The 20012-nt window shown below is 51.0% G+C and overlaps 1 protein-coding gene and 1 pseudogene across 2 annotated transcripts in view; one reads left to right on the top strand and one right to left on the bottom strand.

Annotated features, from left to right (window-relative positions):
• CUEDC1 (CUE domain containing 1) overlaps positions 1-20012 on the bottom strand; it is a 95370-nt gene that overhangs the window by 23179 nt on the left and 52179 nt on the right. The gene's annotated exons all lie outside the window — the stretch shown is intronic.
• On the top strand, positions 17662-18194 carry LOC311578388 (large ribosomal subunit protein uL15-like; annotated as a pseudogene). The gene has a single exon. The product of its transcript is annotated as a large ribosomal subunit protein uL15-like (transcript).

The raw sequence follows: 20012 nt of genomic DNA, 5'->3' as shown, positions 1-20012 counted from the left end.
GACCTGCACAGGTGTACACACACACACACACACACACACACACACACACACACACACACAGCAATAGAAATTTAAAAACAAACCCCAAATCTGGCTTTGATTTTTCTCTATCTTATCTCAAGATGTAGTCATTCTAGCACTTGTAGAAAAGTGGCAAGGGGCTCACTCTGCAGCCCCACCATCCCCATCTCTGCCCCTGCCTCTGCCCCTGCCTCTGCCCCTGCCTCTGCCCCTGCCCTTGCCTCTGCCCCTGCCCCTGCCTCTGCCCCTGCCTCTGCCCCTGCCCTTGCCTCTGCCCCTGCCTCTGCCCCTGCCTCGGCCCCTGCCTCTGCCCCTGCCCTTGCCTCTGCCTCTGCCTCTGCCTCTGCCCCTGCCTCTGCCCCTAACCCTGTCCCTGTCCCTGTCCCTGCCCCTGCCCCTGCCTCTGTGATACCACATGCAGCTCCAAACCAAGTTTTCTCAGATGGGAGCCACGGCCTTAACCGCTGATGGAGAAATTGTCATGTAAGCAAATCCTTGTCACGCTCAGAGCAGCCGTGCATGACTATCATGGCAGGAAAAGATGAGATCAGAGGGAAGCGAGGCACCTCAGCCAGGACGAGAAGAGAAGATCCATCAGTGCCATTAGTGCTACACCTTTCAGTCGGGCGGGTCTCACACTCCGGAAGTGGCTTTGAGTACCTACCACACTGAGTTCCAAACACCTTACTTCTTTCCGTTCCTCAAAAGGACGCAGACATTCTCAAGGAGTCCTATTCTGGGTGCCTGCCTACTTCCAGGGAAGTGGACTGGACTTTAAATACTTTTTTAAAAATTACATTTATTTTGTGTGTGGGGGCGGATGGCACACACATGCTGTACGTAGCACACATGTGGAGGTCAGAGGACCAACTCATGGGGGTTAGCTCTCTCCTTCCACCATGTGGGCCCTGGGGTTAGAACTCAAATCATCAGTCTTCTTGGTAAGTGCCTTTTCCTGCTGAGCCATCTTGCTGACATTTTGTCTGTTTGTCTTTAAAAGACAGGGTCTGGTGTAGTCCAGGCTAGCCTTGAACTCAGTATGTAGCTAAGGATGGTCTTGAACTCCTGATCCTCATGCCTTCACCATCCAAGTGCTGAAATTATAGCCGTATACAACCATGCTCAGCTAGTGGGTTGGATTTGAAAGTGGGAAATTACAGGCACACAGGTTCCGAATAGCTAATGGACACTGAGGTCCCTTCTTGCCCTGAGAGAGCTTACTTAATGAGATCATGTATCCACACCACGTGTAGGTATTTGATCCTTGTACATGCTAACACATGCATGAGCTTATTTCACTGTGTGATAAAACCATACATTCCTGCGCTGGGTGTGATGGCGCATGCCTTTAATCCCAGCATTCGGGAGGCAGAGGCAGGTGGATCGCTGTGAGTTCGAGGCCAGCCTGGTCTACAAAGCGAGTCCAGGACAGCCAAGGCTTCACAGAGAAACCCTGTCTTGGAAAAAACAAAAACAAAAACAAAAAACAAACAAAAAAAAGCAAACCACACATTCCACCATATACTATTTCTTTTATCTACTTAATGGTGCATTGTGGTCATCTTCCCACAGCAGAATACAGAGACCCACCTCATGGTGTTACACGCTTGAGCAGTGGCCCTGTCAACTGAGTGAACCATGATGTACCATCCCTCTCCCTCTATTTCCTGCCTGCCAAGGGAGGCCAAAGTCACGTCACAGGGAGAAATAGGGGTGGCCTCAGATGATCAGTCCAGGGATTTGGTTGTGAGAACCAGCCTACGAAGGTTGCCAACTATGTATGGCCTCCTCTTGCCTCCTGCCCACCCCCACAGCAGGAGATCTGAGGTAATCAGTGCTTCTGTTAGGAGTGCTCCACCCTAGGGGCCTGCATGAGACCTCTAACCTCTAGGTCACTAGGCTCCAGAAGCCAAGCCCTGATGGCATTACACATAGGGTCATAGGCTCTGGTTAAGGGCCTTGAGAACACAGCCACCATCTCTCTGGCCCTAGTGTAATTCAGCCAAGAAGATTACAGGCCAGGCATGTTGCTCTGCCAAGGGCAACTCCATGAAGAGAAAGACCAGAAATGGGCTTACAGTTACTCCATGAACCCCTTTTCAAGGTCTCTTGGGTGCTGGGTCTCTGAGAATTGAGACACACGTGAAAGGCATTCTGGGATCTATCGTTGACTCTCCTGTGGGAATTCCTGTCTCTCTATTGCCCAGGGCCCTCCTCTTAGGGGTTGCTTACCCTGTTCCTGTGTAAAGGGAAGAAACTGGTCCTCAGCCTGTGCCAGAGTGTGGCAGACTGCCCTAAGAGGCCAGAGTAGGTGGTGCATGGCTGCACTGCCCCACAGGAGGGAGAGAGGCAATGGGGGCTCTTTCTCAGCCCTCGGCTATCACCCCAGGGATCCCTCCAGATGACTAAAGGACATGTGGATTCTCCCAGCCAGGCCCTGAGACCCAGGCAGCAGCAGACACCCCAGTGCAGGTGATCACCCAAACCTGCACTCCCCCCCAAAAAAACTGTGCCCTTCACTGATACAGTTGAAGAGACAGACAGGAGGAGCTCAAGAACATGGAGTGAGCAATGGAAAAGCCCAGATCTTTCCACCAAGACGGTTCCGTGGCTTTGAAGAAAGTGGCTCAGAAGCAGGAAGCCAGGGGAACAGGATTTGATGGACAGCCAAGACTCAGAGACTCCCAACAGCCGCGCTGCCACAACTGGCACCAGGTATTGTACCCTCTGCTCCTTACTAAGCCCACACACTCGAGGCCAGGGCCGAGGTACACTAGCAATGGAAGAAAGAGGCACCATGTCACGCTGCTTTTTACAGCAAACCCTGATAAAATAAAAAGCAGTTTAAAGCCATGAAAGAACGGAGGGAGGCGTGCAGCCAACTTGGGTTTATGGACATCTTTAGTGAAGCTCCTTTCATCTTTATTATAATCTTCCAGCCCATCTTCATTTCACAATGAATGGCAGGAACTAGTTCAGAGAGGTCAAGTAACTTGTCAAAAACCACACAGCTAGTAGGTAGGTTAAAAAAAAAAAACAGGATTAACATCCTACATCCCAAGAGCTAAAATGCCAAGTAAGGCTTGCAGGGCTAAGAGCCAAGGAGCCTGAGAAATGCAGCCACGCGTGCCCGGGTTTAGGACATTCCATCAAAGGAAACATGACCCAGACAGCATGGGGGAGGTCTCCTGGCACTGCCCCAGACCTGGCTATGTGACCTTGGAGAGAGCAGAATACCTCTTTGAACCCATTGCTAGTATGGGCAAGAAAACAGGAAGGTGTTCCCTGATGAGCTGGTGTGGAGGAAGTGAGGCAAACCTGCTGGGCCCGTTAGACCTCTCCCTGAGCAAATTGGGTGTGGGTAACCTCAGGCCCTGGAAGCAGAAACTCCATACCTGGCCTCCCCCGGGGCCCAGGGAGCCAGGCCCAGAGCGGCCGGCCGGCCTGCTGCCAACCTCTAACTGGAGTGTGAGAGGCTGCAAGGCCTGAGTCACTTGGAGCCTGGCCCAGGGAGGTGGGCAGGCTGCCCCAGTGAGGCTCACCTAGCCTTGTCCAAGGTCAACTCAGCTAGCCTCCTGCCTTAAGAAGGCCTATTCGTAAACGCTATGGCCAGCTCTGTATCAGGGACGAGAGAGCCTGAGGACCAGAGGGCTTGGCCTCACAGCTCACCCTAGGAAGGCCGCGTGACTTGGGAAAGCGACTTCAGGTCTCCAAGCCCCTGCTTTCTCTCTGTGTGTATGTATATGTGTGTATGTGTGTATGTGTGTATGTGTGTATGTGTGTGTGTGTATGTGTGTATGTGTGTATGTGTATGTGTGTATGTGTGTATGTGTATGTGTGTATGTGTGTATGTGTATGTGTGTATGTGTGTATGTGTATGTGTGTATGTGTGTATGTGTATGTGTGTATGTGTGTATGTGTATGTGTGTATGTGTATGTGTGTATGTGTGTATGTGTATGTGTGTATGTGTGTATGTGTATGTGTGTATGTGTGTATGTGTATGTGTGTATGTGTGTATGTGTATGTGTGTATGTGTGTATGTGTATGTGTGTATGTGTATGTGTGTATGTGTGTATGTGTATGCGTATATGTGTATGTGTATGTGTGTATGTGTATGTGTGTGTGTGTATGTGTGTATGTGTGTATGTGTATGTGTGTATGTGTATGTGTGTATATGTGTATGTGTATGTGTGTATGTGTATATGTGTATGTATGTATGTGTATGTGTGTGTGTATGTGTGTATGTGTATGTGTGTATGTGTATATGTGTATGTGTATATATGTGTATGTGTATGTGTGTATGTATATGTGTATGTGTATATGTGTATGTGTATATGTGTATGTGTGTATGTGTGTATGTGTATGTGTGTATGTGTATGTGTGTATGTGTATGTGTGTATGTGTGATGTGTATGTGTGTATGTGTGTATGTGTATGTGTGTGTGTGTATGTGTGTATGTGTATGTATGTATGTGTATATGTGTATGTGTATATATGTGTATGTGTATGTGTGTATGTATATGTGTATGTGTATATGTGTATGTGTGTATGTGTATGTGTGTATGTGTATGTGTGTATGTGTATGTGTGTATGTGTGTATGTATATGTGTGTATGTGTGATGTGTATATGTGTGTATGTGGAAGGAGTGCTGAGGTGGAACTTACGTGGGTTCCTGGGATGGAGGAAGTCCCTGCTGGGACAGGCTGTAGTGGGCTGGTCACAGGCCTTGGTACCCACACTATAATCCTTAAGTAAACCTGGAGCTTTAAGTATTTTCTGCCAGCTGCATGCTGGCTCCCGCTCTTGAGTTTCCTACAGACATCCCTTCCTCCGCACACCTATACAATCTACTATGACCTCCACCCAGATGCCCACCAGTAGCTCTGACGGAGTGGGTTGGTCCAAGACAGCCTGTGCCTCCTAGCTATGTGCCACCTCTGCTGAATCCTTGGAACCATCTTTGAGAACGTATTCCTGACCACCGTCCATTCAACCCCCAGCAATCTCTGCCTTCCTTGTGGACTGCATGCTATGGTGGCATGGCTTTCCTTACCCCCCCCCCACTACAAAGCCCCTGGTGGCTAGTCCTCAGACCACATCCCAGAGCCTCACTATGGCCTATGAGGCCCCCTGTGCTCCTGCCATCAAATGCACATGTCCGGAGCTGAACATGGAGCTCAGTTGGTAGGGTCCTTGCCTGTCATGTAGGAGGCCCTGGGTTTGGTCCATGGCACTGTATAGGCCAGGTGTGGTGGTGCACACCTGTAATCCCAGCACTCAGGAGAGGGAGGCAGGAGGAACAAAACTTCAAGGTCATCCTCAGTTCAGAGCCAGGGTGGGATATAAAAGGCCCTGCCTCAGGAAAGAAAAAAAAGAAAGAAAGAAAGAAAGAAAGAAAGAAAGAAAAAGGACATGTGTATGTCCACAGGGAGACGCATGTAGACACATATTCAGACAGCTGCGGTCTCTCTAGCTACCCTGAGCACCCCTGTGCTTATCACACTACCAACAAGACTACACTCTCCTCCAGGGCCTCACAGCACCTGCTGTGTTGCTATCCCACAAGTCCCACACTGCTTTTCTCCCTTTCTTCCAGTCCCTGTTGCATTACCAGGGGGCCTGCTCTGCCAACCAAGTATGTCTTCCAGCGTGCCTTGGCCTTTGCTCTGCTTTGTCATCCTCTGTCACAAATGCCATATATAGCACACTTGCCAGTGACTATCTTCCAGTGACTAAACCAGAGTTCCCAAGCACAGATTTGCCATATACAGTGTGGCGTCTCCAGGGTCCCTGTAGCACCCGGTACAGTCAGCCCGTGCTGGCTTCGTGGGCAAGCGGAGGGCAACCAATAGAGAAACACAGTAAGCAATTGTGGGGGTCTAAAGCTCTTCCTCCTTTGCTTTCTCACTCCCAACTGCAAGCTACAGGGCCCTAGGGAGGCTCTATGACCCCATTTCCCAGACAGAGTGACTGAGGCTAGGGTGCTTTCAGCAGCAGCTCAAGTCCCACAAGCTCTCTCTGCCTGTCTTCAGGGATGTCTCTTTGGCACACAATTCTGATGGCTACACTGATGTGTCAGCTCCTGGGGTCAGGGGACACTCCCACTCCCACTGATGACTAGATTCTGTATTTTTTTTCCCCAAGCAGGAACAGGACCAATAAAAATGTGGGGGTTAAAACTTGAGATCCCAAGAGGAGGTGTATGAGGCTGTGATGCCAGCACTTTCTCCTCCCTCTCTGGAAAGGAAGGGGGCACTACCCCAGATCAGCTCTGTCCCCACCTACCCCAGGCTTTCTCTCTGGTACTGGCTGAGGAACATTTGGAACATCTGGTCAATTCATAGTTGTCTTAAGGGACTGATTTCTTGCCTAGGAACCATGCACAAACCAGTGACACCACCAGGCCAGGCCACTAGGTGGTGTCCCAGGGCTCAGGCCACAGTTCCTCCAGGGAAAGAGCTAACCACAGCTGCCCTTCTAGAACCCTGTGTGCCCCACCCCCACCCTTGGGACTGCCTAGAGGACAGAAGAGCCACCGGATAGCACAGGCATCTTAGAAATGAGGGGGGGGGGGGCGGGCGCGGCGGGCAGCTAAATGTGTGGCAGACAAGACACCACTTTCTGTCCTAGGCGGATAGAATTAATCCACCGAGGCATTTTTGTCCTCCAGTGCCCACCCAGACTGGGGGCCCTGTGCAGCCAGTGCTGTGGCAGAGCCTCAAGGCAAGCTAACAGACCTGAAGGGTGACATCTGCTCCCTGGCCACCCGTGAGGGGAAGTGGGGCCCAGGCTGACTGCTTCAACAAGGCTCCGGGATACCAGGGCCAGAGGGGTCAGAATGAGGTCATGTGTAAACATGGCTAAGTCCCCAAGAAACCTTAAGTGGGTGAGGCGGTGTGAACTGAGAAGCTGCTAGGGCCGTGGCAGCTGCATCCACATCCAATTGTCACCTCGGACACCGTGGGGGTGGGTGCAGGGCAGTCTGCAGAGTTCTAAGGCTTCTGAACTGAAGAGGTTCTAAAAGGGAGGAGAAGGAGGTGGGGGAGCGGGAGGCAGAAGCTACCGGGTGGGGGCGGGGGTAGGGGCGGGGGCGGGGGGGGGGGCGCGTGTGCGGCCAAGCACCCTGAGGAGGAGGGGCAGTGCTGACAGAGCCGCCTTGTCCTCCAGCCCCTGCACAGGCTTGTTTTCTTCCCAAGCTATTAATGTCGCTGTAGCTTCAAAAGCCGGGTGACCTTTAAATGCCGAGCCCTTCTGCTCCCGCCCAAGGCTCGGAAACGGCTTAATGGATACTCGGTCCCAACGGTCACAGCTGCTGGGATGACAACAAAGCCTGCCTCATTCCCAGAGTCCCCAGAACTGCAGGGTGGCCACACCTGTGTTCGTTCTCTAACCCTGGCACAGCAACGGGAGCAAGAGGCCAGGATGGACCTGGGAAGAGGAGGGAAACCCGGGCAAAACACGCCCTGCTGTGTGACTAGGGTTGGCCCCTTACTCCTCTGTCTTACCTGCTAAACTTGAGCGCTAGAAGGGATGGGAGGGGGGGGTTGCAGTGGGGAGTGAGGGCATGGGGTGGGTTCTGTAGAGATGGCTCAGCAGTTAAATGTGCTTGCTGCTCTTGGGGAGGACCAGAGTTCAGTTCCCAGCACCCATTAGCTGGCTCACAGCCACCTGAAACTCCAGTTCCTAAGGGATCCAAAATCTTCTTCTGGCCTCTGTGGGCAACCAAATAACCTTGGTATATACATACAGGTTCCCGTCCCCCCAAAATACATTAATAAAAATACATTTCAATAACAATGATAATAATACTCAAACTCTTTGCTAGGAAGAGACATGGTCTCCAGACAGAAGGCCACACCCAGGGCTACCTCATGGCACAATTCCTACACATCCTCAACTTCTATCCAAGCGGATCTGTAAGACAAGGGCATTGAAAATGTTTTTTTGTGGGTTGGAGAGATGGCTCAGTGGTTAAGAGCACTGCCTGCTCTTCGAAAGGACCCGGGTTCAATTCCCAGCACCCATATGGCAGCTCACAACTGTCTGTAACTCCAAGATCTGACACCTTCACACCAATGCACGTAAATTTAAAAATTAAATCAAAAAAAGAAAAAAGTTTTTGTTATTGTTTTCTTTTAAACTCTCTAAAACACATGAAGAAGAAAAGGAGGGGGAACATATGGGAGCAAACGTCCTCTTCTCTCTCTTGCATCAACACAAGTGACAAAGTCTGTAGCCAAATGCATATGAGGGCGAGGTGCCAGGAGGTCAAAGTTGTCGTGTGTGTGTGTGTGTGTGTGTGTGTGTGTGTGTGTGTGTGTGTGTGTCGTCCTCCTCCTCCTCTTCTGCTCCCCTCCCCCCCAGCAGATCTGGCCGTTAAAGCCTCAGCCCTTAGGACACAACCCTTCACCCCAGCCCTGACACTAAGCAGCCATAAAAGGCACCCCAAGAGTCCAGCTCGGCTTCTGGCTGCTGTGATGATTGGAGGCAAAGCTCCTCAGGCATTCGTAACACAGCCAGCTCCTATGGAGCGCACACCACCTGGAACCCCAGGAGGAATAATAAAAGGGCTACCCCTGGGAGAACCCAGAGTCAAAACAGATTAGGGGGACATGCCTTTAATCCTAGCACTCAGGGGCAGAGGCAGGAGGAGCTCTGTGAGTTCAAGACCAGCATGGTCTGCATAGTGAAACCCTGCCAGATAAATAAATAAATAAATAAATAAAGCAAGCCAGTGAGGTGGCTCAGTGGGACAGCACTGGCCACACCACCCCTAACATCCTGAGTTCCATTTCAGGGATCCACATGGTAGAAGCGAATTGGTTTCTATAGGCTGTCCTCTGTCCTCCATATGTGTGCTTTGGTGAGCTTAAGCGCACATACAGTAAAAATAAATCAATTAAATGTAATGACAAATAGTATTTTTTAAAGCTAGGTGTCATAGTTCACACCTGCAGTCCTAACGCTAAGGTTAAATCGGGCAGACCTCTGTGAGTTCAAGGCCAGCCTGGCCTACATAGTGAGATCCTGTCTCAAACAAATGATAATGGCAGAATAGTCACCATGACCAGTGCCCCCTGCTGAGCCTCCTTCCTCAGCAGGCACCTCGGCAAGGGCCTCACATGTGTAAAGGCTCCTCAGGCTCCACAGCCCTAAGCAGCAAGTGCTCCCCTGCTCTACCTCTCGGATGGTATCAACACAGAGGCAAACTACAGAGAGTGAAACGCTTGTTCAAGGTCACACAGCTAAGGGGCCGGGCTGAAATCTGAACCCAAGCTGATCCCAGATTCAACATAACATCCACCCGTTAGGCTGGAGAGCCACTCCGTGTCCCCTGGCACAGAGCACAGAATGGGCACACGGTGAGTACACAGCAAGAACTCTGGAAGAGGGGGGTGGAGGGGTGGGGGATGGGGGGACAGTGGCAGTGGCATTGAATCCTAGGGTGCAAACCCTGAGTCTTCAAGTCCAGGGAGCAGGAAAGGAAGGGTCTGAAGTTAAAGCTGGATCCAGAAGATCAGAAAGCTCGTGAAACACACACACACACACACACACACACACACACACACACACACACAAAACAACAACAACAAAAAAACACCCAAGAAACAAAAAACAAAAGTTTCCTTACAAAGCCCCTATTTCTTATTTCCCATCCCAGCAAAGCTGTCAAGTTGCCTGAGTAACAGGACTGTTTAGCACCAAAACCTGGGCGGGTTAGGGAATATTTCCACAACAAAATTTTCCCTCTATCAACAAACTCCACCAGCTCAGCCAACAGTTCAACTTTGGGCTGGGGAGATGAAACCTCATTGGGTGGAAGAGGGGCTGCTCCCCCATTTCACCCCCAGGGACCGGCAGGAACAATGTACGTGCCAGGGAGCAAGTGAAACGGTCCAGACGCAGACCTGGAGAAGGGTCTGCACCAGCAGCTCAGGTGCCGGGCCGGGAAGCTGGGCCAGCTCCAGGAGTGAGCTCATGCTGGCCTAGGCCCAGCAGTTTGGAGAGAAGGACTTGCAAGGTCTACAGAGGCGGCGCTCTGGAGTCCGCAGAGCAGAGAGCGGCTGGGGCTGTCTCTACAGCAACGTAGCCTGTGAGCATGCCCGGAAAACCTAGGCTAAATCACGTAAGATCGGGTGGGGTGCTCAGCTCAGCTCAGGACGCCAGGGGAAAGCCTGATGAATGGAAGGGTTCAACGCCTGCTTCTACTGTGTTCACTGATGCACACTGCACTCCTACCCACTGACTCATGAATTCCGCTTCTGTGGAGCGTTCCTACGCTTGTTTGAACCTGTGCCCAATATGGACAGAATGCGGAGCCTTGCGGTCACAGGACAGCAGATGAGCAGAGATACTGGAAATGTCCTCCAGTGGGAGGCTGGTAAAATAAGGATATGAGTGTGCTGGCTGCACATACACCTGCAGGCCAGAAGAGGGCATCAGATCCCATTGTAGATGGGTTGGGAATTGAACTCAGGCCCTCTGGAAGAACAGCTGAGACGTCTCTCCAGGCCCTCAATGTCTCTTTTTGCTCAAGATGTAAAGGAACAGTGAAGGCACCCGTGAGTTTAGTTGTGATACTGTGGTGTGCTGTGGGGGAGGGTGAATTAGTGTACACATGTGTATAGAGAGGAACAGAGAGATCTTAAGTTTTTGTATACTTTCAAAATGTCCGTCCGGGTTTATTTATTACTTTGAAAATGGGCAACCAGCCCTAAGAGCACCTTGCATCAAAAGACTGGCAGCACCATTGATTTTTCACATTCATTTTGTGTAAGTCCATTATCCACGAGGGTCATCGGTTGTTTATTTCGATGCTGGAATTGAACCCAGGACCTCAGGCCTGATCAGCTTGTGCTCTGTCAGTGAGCCACAATCCTGGGCCCTTGAGCTGCTCCTTTGACAGTTAAAATACCAATGCCAATGGATACCCGCTATGGACAGGCACTTGTTACCTGCCTGTCGTGTGTTATCTCAAGTCGCCAAAGTGAAACCACCACTCTACCCATTTTATAGATAGGGAAACTGAAGCACAAGGCTTACATAGGATCTCACGGCTGCGGGATCAGAATCCGAGCCAACGCTCTGGCCCCAAAGTCCATGTTGTGCTGTCTCCAGCCTGCTGTGTAAACTGAGGGCGACCCTTAAACTTCTCATCGTCCTGCCCTTCGCCTCCTAAACGCAGGGATGATAGACGTGTGTGCTGCCACACCCATTTTATGCAGGGCTGAGGCGACTGGCCTTCCTGCATGGCAGACGAGCATCCTACCAACTGAGAGCTATTACATCCACCGCCCACCCCATAGGGTCTCTCTAATGAAAAGAAACCAACAGCAGCAGAAGACAGCAATGATAGAAAAAGCCTTAAGAAGAAAGCTGAGCCAGAGCAAGTTGGGCTTTAAGAGGAGATGCCTGGTGGCACTCAGAGGAAAGATAATAGGTCACCAAGGAGAGACTTGATACCGTATGAGCATATTCAGGGGGAGGAGGTCCCCCTCAGACACAGACTTAGGGGAGGGGAGGGGAGTAGGGGGAAGTGGGAGGAAGGGAGGAATGGGAGGATACATGGGATGGGCTAACAACTGAGATGTAATATGAATAAATTAATAAAAAATAAAATAAAATAAAATAAAATAAAAAAAGAAGAGCAGGCACAGCGCTCAGGAGGCAGAGGCGGGTGGACCGCTGTGAGTTCAAGGCCAGCCTGATCTACAGAGCAAGCTCCAGGCCAGCCAGGGCTACACAGAGAAACCCTGTCTCAAAACACCCAAACAACAACAAAGAATGCCAGCTTTGAACTCCCCACTGCTCCCACCAGCTGAGATTGCTTGGGTAGACTTTCTTCTGGAACGTCTTGAGCACCTTGCCTGCTACCACCCACTTCCCCTCTGCCCCAACCTTGGTTAGGAACCCTCTCGTTCCTAGCAGGAAACATGAAGGCCCTGTGGCCAGTGAGGGTGCCCTTCTCTCTCCTCAGCATCGTGGAGGCGGGGGGGGGGGGGGGGGTGGGGTGGGGTGGGGGGGGGGTGGTCCTGGGAGACTGGCCAGGTGTAGGACTGGCATAAGGCTCTGCATACTCCAAAGCTACACAGCAGGGCAGAGTCAGAGACAGCTTGTGATCCTGGGCCCAAGGCGGCCTTGCAGTGGAACTGTGTGTAGCACAAAGGCCTCAGGGTGAGGGATCCTGTAGCCCTCACGGAGCTGGGCCCATTGTCCCTCTGCCCAGACCTGGACGCCAGAGAAGTTTGTTAAGAGAGAGTAACTGGACTATTAATACCCCAGCCTGGGTAGCTCAACCTTTCTTACCTACCAAGAAAGGAGGTTGGCTCCCAGGGAGCTTGTCCTTGAGGGAAGGGTTTCCAGGCTCTGGGAGCCAACGCCATAGGCTGCAGAACATTCCTTAGGCAGCCCAGGAATGACAGGCCAGACTGAGGAGCAGAGGTTAGGACAGGGGTGGCTGGCTTGTGGCTGAACTTCAAAGGAACAGGCAGCAGCTGCAGCAGAGAGGGTCACCCTCCCACACATACACGTGTACACGCACACACACACACACACACACACACACACACACACACACACACACACACCAGCCGGGACACTGTCAGAAATTCTACCCAGCACAGATGGCCAATGGGATTGTTTACAGCAAAAGCCAGCTACTTCCCCAGCCACTGGCTGCTCCCTACTCTCCTTGGCCTCCCCCCCGCCAGGCCCCCACCCCACTCACCCCTGTGGGAAAGAGTCCAGGTCAGCCAAGGCTACAGACCCCACTCTTTCCATAGTCCAGTAGTTATTAGACTCCTGTTCCACAGCTGGGGGCATCAAGCACCCCTCCTCACCAGATAACCCCAAGTCACCCCCACCACACACATACTCCGAAGTCCTGCTGGTCACAAAGAGGGTGGCAACCTCATGTGATCAACTTCTAGAAGGTATAAGTGGCCAAAGGTCAGAGAGTAATAACTGTAGAGACAGGGCTCAGATCCTTAGACTTCTGAGCCAGGCCTCTCCCTGAACACGCTGCTCCAGCTCCCTCCAACATACGGCTCACGTGCGCGTGCGTGCTAGCAGGCTCTCGCTCACTGCCATATCACCAGTGCACTTAAGCCATGCCACATGCTTACTCCGGGCCAACAGTCACAGACAGACACCCTCTTCAGGGCTGTTTCTAGACCCTTCACACCCAACCTAGGTACTTGGTCTGTTTCTCTTCTCGCGCAGCAGCTCTGAAGCTGGTTTGAAATTATACACACATATACCCCGTGGCTCCCACCCCGTGGCTCCCACTAGCCCTCTTATTTTGTGATGCTTTGCATGGCTTTTCTTTCACCAAACTGATGGCAGGGCCACCTGAGGCCCCAGAGTGGCCCCAGCACCCCATCCCCCAGCTACCATCTGTGCCTGTCATGTAGATAGCATTGTTGGGGTCAAGCTGACCTGACTTGGGGCAGAACTGGCAGAACCAGGCAGTGGCCCGCCCAACCAAGGCTCTGCTTACTGACAACCTGCAAGCCCAGCAGCTCCTGGAAAGACTACAGCGAAGGGCCTCAGGCCAGCTGGGCTTGTAGCTCTGTCTCTCAAAACTGCGAGTCAGGGAAGGGGCGGGACCTCCAAGAGTCCCTCGGCCAGCCTCCTTTGCTTCCCTTCTACTTCCAGAAAATGAAGAGCAACGGTCTATTTGGTCAGACCACTGAAAACCGCTGGGATGCACAGGTGGGGGTGGGGAATGGCTCAGGGCCAGGGACACCGTGTGCTAGCGATAACCCACAGTGACACCTCTGCAGAAGATCGCTGCATCCCAGTCCCTCAGGGCTGGAGGGACCTAGACATTTTCGCCCCAGAACCAGAACCCCTTTTCTTCCACAGAAACAGTCCGTACTAAGCAGAAGCCTGACCTCACCCAAGCCCAGCAATTACTCCCAATCTAGAACCTGTCAGTGGATGCCAGCTTAGCGGACCTCCCTCCTACACCTTCTCATCGGATCCTCATGACAATCACGACCTTGCTCTACGCTCCAGGCATCTTGCAGATGCGAACCCTGAGTCGGGTGTGTGCTACAAGTTGTCGAGAACTGGGCCAAATCTAACCAGCCTCATCTCACAGGGCGGAAAAGAGAGTGCCAAGTCTCCTAAGGCCCTGGTCACCTGCACTACACACTTCAAAGCCAGGCAAGAGGCTGGTGCTGTGACTCAGTCAGCCAAGTACTTACCTAGCACTCACAGAGCTCCAAGGCCCCAAGCTTAAGCCTCAGTACTTCGTAAAACAGGCATGGCGATGCAAACCTATATTACCAATACTATAGAAGTGGAGGCAGGAGGATTAAAAAGTTCAAAATCATTCTTAGCTACATAGCAGTTCAAGGCCAGCCTAGCCTACATGAGACCTTGTCTCAGAACTAGCTAAATCATTAAAGCTTGGCTCCGTTCCTCATGCTTTTACCCCTCCTGAACTGACTGCTCTTCCGACTTCAAGGAATTGCATGCCTGCCTTCCTACAGGCCTGGGAAGCAAATGCCTTATATATTCCAGTAGCATCTGGAAAGAATATGGCACTCGCTGTCATCAGATGTCCCGAGAGGTTTGCTAAGAACACATTCTCCACCCTGCTATTAAGTCAGAACCGCTGGGAGTGCGTGTCCAGGGGACCTGCATATTCACAAGCTCTCAGCCACTCTGATCCACAGTCACATGGGACCACTGGCTTGCAGGGTAACGCAGTCCAGAGACCCGAATAGTGGTTTTAGTTCCATTGCTAAGGAGCCAGGTGGCCTCCAGGCAAGTCTCTTTCCCTTTTGGACCTCCTGTGAAAATGGGCAGGGAAGTCTCTTTCCCTTTTGGACCTCCTGTGAAAATGGGCAGGGAAGACCACAGGGGCTCGAGAGTCCTTCCATCCCTGAGCATCTCTGCAGGCCCAGCTGCTTCACATGTGTGGGAAGTGAGTGTTGAGGACTATTAGGTCAACATACATTGAAGGCTCATTACAAAGAGCTCCTGTCTGGTTGATTTAGGAAGATCTGCAGAAACAGCTTATCTCTGGCTCCAAGCCCTAAACAAATGGCTTTTGGATTAACCTCACCCTCTCCCTCCTCCCCGGAACATCTATTTTCTTCATTCCTGCTCCAGCCCAGAGCCAACCAGGATTCTGTAAACATTGGGTCTGCACACCTGGCCCAAGTCAACAGTCATCAAACAAAAGCGCTGCCAAATTGCTTCGCATGCCCAAACTTGCACAGGCTCTGTCTCACATGGGGGAGCAGCAGCCTGGGGTGTGTGGACATGAGTTTCCTCCCAGCACAGGACAAAAAAAAAAAAAAAAAAAAAAAAAACCAAGGTGCCGAGAATACAAATGGGTTGCAAGGTTACGGAGACAGTGTGAGGGGCAGCCAGCAGCTGTTAGAACCTTCCAGAAGCACCTAGACATTTCTCAGTCTTTGAGTCCTTTCATAATCACAATTAAAATAGGATGTAGGAAGCCGGGTGCAGTGGCCAACGCCTTTAATGCCAGCACACAGGAGGGCAGCAGAAGGCCTTCATGTTGTGGGCCAGCCAGGGCTACACAGTGAGGCTCTACCTCAAAGAAACAACAGCAGCAGAACCACCCACAATGTAGGGGCTTTAATGATGACTCAGCTGATAAAGTGGTGGCCCTACACGCATGGACAGGCAGCTGTTTCTGATCCCCAGGACCAATTTTTGTAGCCAGGCATAACGACTCACACCTTTAATCCTAGTATGTGGGAGGCAGAAGCAGGCAGAGCTCTGTGAGGTCTACATAGAGAGCTCCAAGACAGCCAGAGCTGCATAGAGAGAAGCTGCCTCAAAAAAAAAAAAAAAAAAAAAAAAAAAAAAAAAAAAAAAAAAAGAAAGAAAGAAAGAAAGAAAGAAGAAAAGGCCCAGTGTTGTGGCATCAGGTTTATGATCCTAGCACTGGGCTAGGGTAGAGATAGGTAGATCTCTGGCTAGCCTATCATACTTAGTGAGTTCCAGTCTAGCAAAAACAAAGATCTTGTCTCACAACAGAACAACAACAACAACAACAACGAAATTGACACTTGGCCAGGCAGTGGTAGTGCATGCCTTTAATCCCAGAATTTGGGAGGGAGAGGCAGGAGTTTTTTTTTTTTTTTTTTTTTTAATGAGTTCAAGGCCAGCCTGATCTACAGCATACGTTCCAGGACAGCCAGGGCTAAAACACAGAAACCCTGCCTCGAAAAGGCAAAAATTAAAATAAAATAAAAAGTTGACACTTGAGGGCTGGAGAGATGGTTCAGCTGTTAAGAGCACTGACTGCTCTTCCAGAGGCCCCGGGTTTAGCAGCTCAGAACTGTGTGTAACTCCAAGATCCGACACCCTCACATAGACATACATGCAGGCAAAACACCAATGCACATAAGATAAAAAATAAATACATTTTTTTAATTGACGCTTGTCATTGTGCCCTAGCTTCTAAGTACACATGCACGTGCATGCTTGCACACACACACGCACGCGCGCGCGCGAGAGAGAGAGAGAGAGAGAGATAACACTATATATTCAGCTAGTGATGAAACATTGCTTGCTGATAACCACTTTCCAAATCTACCTATGAGTCCTCAACAGAGTAGCTGTGGGGATCGCTAGAGCTGTGTGGGGAGCAGAAGTGTGAAACTGTAAGTGAACGTGAGCTGTTGACATGAGTCGGCCACGTCAAGGACGGAAGCCTCAAACTCGTGGGAAGCTGGCAAGCCTCCCTGCCCACTGAGGCTCAGCGGGCAAAGCCATCCTCCAGTCCAAGTGGGAATGTTAACAGTGCATGCAAAAAAAAAAAAAAAAAAAAAAAAAAAAAGGTCTACCATAGCTTTCTTGCGCCCCTAGAGAGACTGCTCCTACCAAGATTAGCTAAACCTGCCCCCTTGATTCAGCTGGATACCATATACCCCGCCTCCCCGTTCCATGTATATAATAAACACGCTGAGCCTCCTGGGTGCTGAGGCTTGTCCATCAGAGAGCACAGTTCACCATGGGGCTGAGTTCAGATTCGTGCTCCTGTCATCTGTGGTGAGCTGATACAAACAAAACCACTGACGCTGGGCGGGGCTGCAGAGGAGGCGCAGATGTTAAGAGCGTGAACTGCTCTTACAGAGGACCTGAGCTCAGTTCCCAGCACCTGCGTCAGGTGGTTCACAACAGCCTGTGACTCCAAACTCCAGGTGACCCAACTCCAACGCCTCTGGCTTCAGACACCTTCAATCCTGTGTACATACCCGTACGCTGACATACACATACATAATCTTTAAATAGGAAAGAAGAGAAGGAAACGAAACCCAACTTCCGCAGTGAGAAACATCTGTGGATTATACCAACATCTGCGAATCCTTGTCAGTTAAGAAATCCAAAGTCAATGGCCTCTATTCTGACCGTGCTGACTGCCCTGAATAGCTGTGCTTTGCATGTAGGAAGCACTGCATAGTTTGCAGCATTAGAAGAAAGTCCATGAGCCCTTTGCATCAGCCAGGCTCCAGGCTAGCCACAGGAACTCTTCACAGTAACCCTAGGAATTGAGGACTGTTATTTAAACATGAGGAAACTGAGGCACGTGGTCATTCAATAGTTGGCCTATGGTCTCATGGCCAGGGAACAACCAGATCAGGACTCTGCCCCAAATCTCACACTCCTACTTAAAATAACAAGACCTGCTCTTTCCTTTCTGCTACCACCATGCCAAACAGACTGAGGAAGACTGGGAAACTCCGGGGCCACGTGAGCCATGTAAACCACGCAGGCCACATAAGCCACGCAAGCCATGGTCATGGCTGCATCGGTGAGCACCTAGGAGGCTGAGGGAATGCTGGAGGTATGCATCCCCGTGGCATCAACTTTGACAAATATCGCGCAGGTGACTTTGGGAAAGTTGATGTGAGGCCCTACCACTTAAAGAGGAACCAAAGCTTCTGCCCCAATTGTCAACCCGGATCAACTGTGCACAGCGGTCAGTGAGCAGACCCGGGTCAGTGCTGCAGAAAAACAAGAGTGGAGTTGCTCCCAGCATTGATGCTGTGCGATCAGGCTCCTACAGTGTTGTGGGGAAGGGCAGGCTCCCTCAGCAGCCAGTCTTCATGAAGGCCAAATTCTTCAGCTGAAGAGCTGAAGAGATTATCAGGGAATTGGCAGTGCCTGTGTCCTGGTGGCTTGAAGCCACCGAGGGAGGTTAATTAAATGCTAACATTTTCTTTCAATTTTATTTATTTTTATTTCCTGGACATTGGTGTTCTGCCTGCATGTGTGTGTGTCAGATCCCCTGGAACTGGAGTTACAGACAGTTGTGAGCTGCCATATGGGTGCTGGGAATTGAACCTGGGTCCTTTGGAAGAACAGCCAGTGTTCTTAACCTCTGTGCCATCTCTCCAGTCCCAAATACTAACATTTTCAAAAAACAAAACTCTGCATCTTTGCCTGAGGCAAAAGGGACACTGGCCCCTGGAGGGCTGGGCACATGGAGTGACCCGGCAACCGTGTCCCCTCCAGACCTCCTGGAGCAGAAGATAAGAATTGTGGATGATGTTGAGTGTGTAACTGCAGTAGGAGGGCAGGGGATTGGGGGATGGATGAGAAGTGGAGTGTCCCAGCTCAGAAGCAAGTATCTCTGCCATGGTGGTCCTAAGGTCTAGTACTGACTATCCAAAGCAGGGCCTCCCTGCTCTGGTCTGGGTTCTCTTCACATATTACGATTGCAGTCACATTTCCACTCCTGGCAGTGCAAGTCAGGCCAGGCAAGAGGAAGTGGCCACACTTGAAAATCATTAACACGCAGGGCTAAGCTGAGGCCCTTTGTTCCGGAGCAAGGACTGTATAAGCATTTTGCTTTCAGAAAGGAGCTGGGAGGGTGGGGCATGCTCAGAGTTGCACAACCAAAACACAGGTCCCCTGTGGAAGTTGGCATAGGCAGGCCACCTTTAAAATGCAGGCAGGCCTGGCACACTGGCATACACTGCTGATGCCAGCACTCGAGAGAGAGGCAGAGAGAAGGCATGAGTCTAAGGCCAGCCTGGCATGTATTATGAAATTCCATCTCGGAAAAGCCCAAGGGCAAGGAGTGTAGCTGTGTGTACAAGGCTTGTCTAGCATGTACCTTGTACACGGTTCTGGCTTTGATGCCCAGCACTGACAAAGTAACACACACACACACACACACACACACACACACACACACACACACACACAAGCAAGCAAGCCAAAGACAAGTGTGAACATACCAGGACAGTTCCAAAACATTTAAATCAGAGAGGCCTCAGTAGAGGGTAGAAGCAGGGCTTCAAGCCTGCATTACAAGGAAGAGGAGATGTCGGTGGAGGAGCCGACATCTTGAGTTGGAGGAGACACGCCCGCCCCTGTAACACCGCCCCCCCTTGCCAAGTTCCTGATCGTCCACCTGCGGGAAGGCCGCTTGCCTGTGTACCAACATCCCTAACGAAGGCACTCCTCTTCCAAACATGAAGGTGTCACACTCCACCCCGTCCTGTTCTCAGATGATAGAAAAACACCACAAGAGTCCTCACAAGCATCAGTAGCCCTGGAATTGCAACTGAGGCAGCTTGCTAGTGTTGCAGATGCTCCCTCAGAGTGTGGTGGTGAATGCCTACTATCCCTGCATTCGGAAGCCTAGGCAGGAAGATCAGGAGTTCAGGGTCACTCTCGGCTACAAAGCTAGTTCCAGGCAAGCCTGGGCTATTTAACACCTTGACAAGAAAGAAGGAGGAAGAGGAAGAAGAAAAAGAAGGAGGAGGAGGAGGAGGAGGAGGAGGAGGAGGAGGCAACAGCTGCAGCAGGAGACACCTGCCACCAAGCCCGACAACCTGAGTTCAATCCTTGGGACTCACATGGTGAAAGGAAAGAGAACCAACTTCCAATTCCCAAAAATTGTCTTCTGACCACACATGTCCCAGGGTACATCCCTACCCCAGCTCCCTGCAGCCGCTGTACATACAGTAAATAAATAAATATAATAATCAAA

Source organism: Acomys minous (genome assembly GCF_964271855.1).
Source record: "Acomys minous genome assembly, chromosome: 12".
Taxonomy (NCBI): domain Eukaryota; kingdom Metazoa; phylum Chordata; class Mammalia; order Rodentia; family Muridae; genus Acomys; species Acomys minous.
Note: the sequence above shows the minus strand (reverse complement) of the source record. Positions and strands in the feature narration are given on the sequence as shown.